The sequence below is a fragment of the Pseudophryne corroboree genome, chromosome 9 (assembly GCF_028390025.1).
Source record: "Pseudophryne corroboree isolate aPseCor3 chromosome 9, aPseCor3.hap2, whole genome shotgun sequence".
NCBI lineage: Eukaryota > Metazoa > Chordata > Amphibia > Anura > Myobatrachidae > Pseudophryne > Pseudophryne corroboree.
Window position 1 is genome coordinate 247,853,569 of NC_086452.1, and position 1,059 is coordinate 247,854,627.

General features: G+C 45.8%; 1 pseudogene; it reads right to left on the reverse strand.

Moving 5' to 3' along the window:
* Positions 1-292: 292 nt before the first annotated feature.
* On the reverse strand, positions 293-410 carry LOC134964288 (5S ribosomal RNA; annotated as a pseudogene).
* Between the last annotated feature and the right edge of the window lie 649 nt (positions 411-1,059).

Genomic DNA, 1,059 nt, shown 5'->3' on the forward strand with positions numbered 1-1,059 from the left:
AACTGAGGCTTGGAGGAGGGTCATAGGGGGAGGAGCCAGTGCACACCACCTGATCCTAAAGCTTTTACTTTTGTGCCCTGTCTCCTGCGGAGCGCTATTCCCCATGGTCCTGACGGAGTCCCCAGCATCCACTTAGGACGTCAGAGAAAAAGTATGCACATCGTGTAAGTTGGTCATTTACTTTTGGAACTTTACAGTTGATGCCGACGCTTGGTTTCTCAAGGAAGCCATCCCTTCCTGCCTGAAAGAATGTTAAGACTCTGGAACTCTGAAAAAAATTTAGGGTCCCATTCACCTACAGCACCTGGTATTCGTAGATGTTTCCCATCCAAGTACTCACCAGGCCCAACACTGCATAGCTTCCAAGATCTGGTGAGATTGGGCATATCCAGTGTGGTGTGGCTGTAGATTTTCTTTCACTGCCCTAATCAATATAGGCTTGCCATATTTGGTGATAAATGCGAGCTAAGGAAGGTTTCCTTGCTCTGAACACTGTTTGAAAGTATCCTCTTGACCTCAGGATAGAGGTTTTAATGGCCATGCTGTCAAAGACAGTCAATCCACATGTCTGTGATAACCCTGCGTTAGTGGGTCTGAACGTTGAGGGAGCAGAAGTAGAGCATATATTCTCTGCTGGTCTTCCTGTTTAAACTTTCTCACCACCCTGGGTGATAGGGTAATTAGAGGAAAAACCATATGTGACTTAACTTCTTCAACAGTTTTCGGCTGAGAGTTCCTACCTGATGTTGAGGTACACTACTGCCGTCGCATTGTCTGAGCGGAACTGGACTGGTTTTCCCTGAAGACTGTCCCGTGCCTACACCGGTTTTCAACCTTTATCGGTAGACAGCTCTTTGGGAACACAATCTTCCTGACACTGATCCTAGTGTCAGAATCTTCCCAATCTGATATCAAAAAGGATTTCCCTTTGTCCAGCTGGGATGTCTGAAACCAATAGGCTAACAACCTTCTTACTTTTATCGTAAGTACCATAGTCCATCTTCATTGTCTGATGCAATCCATTAATACTTACAACACCTTGTATTCCCAGCTGGTCCC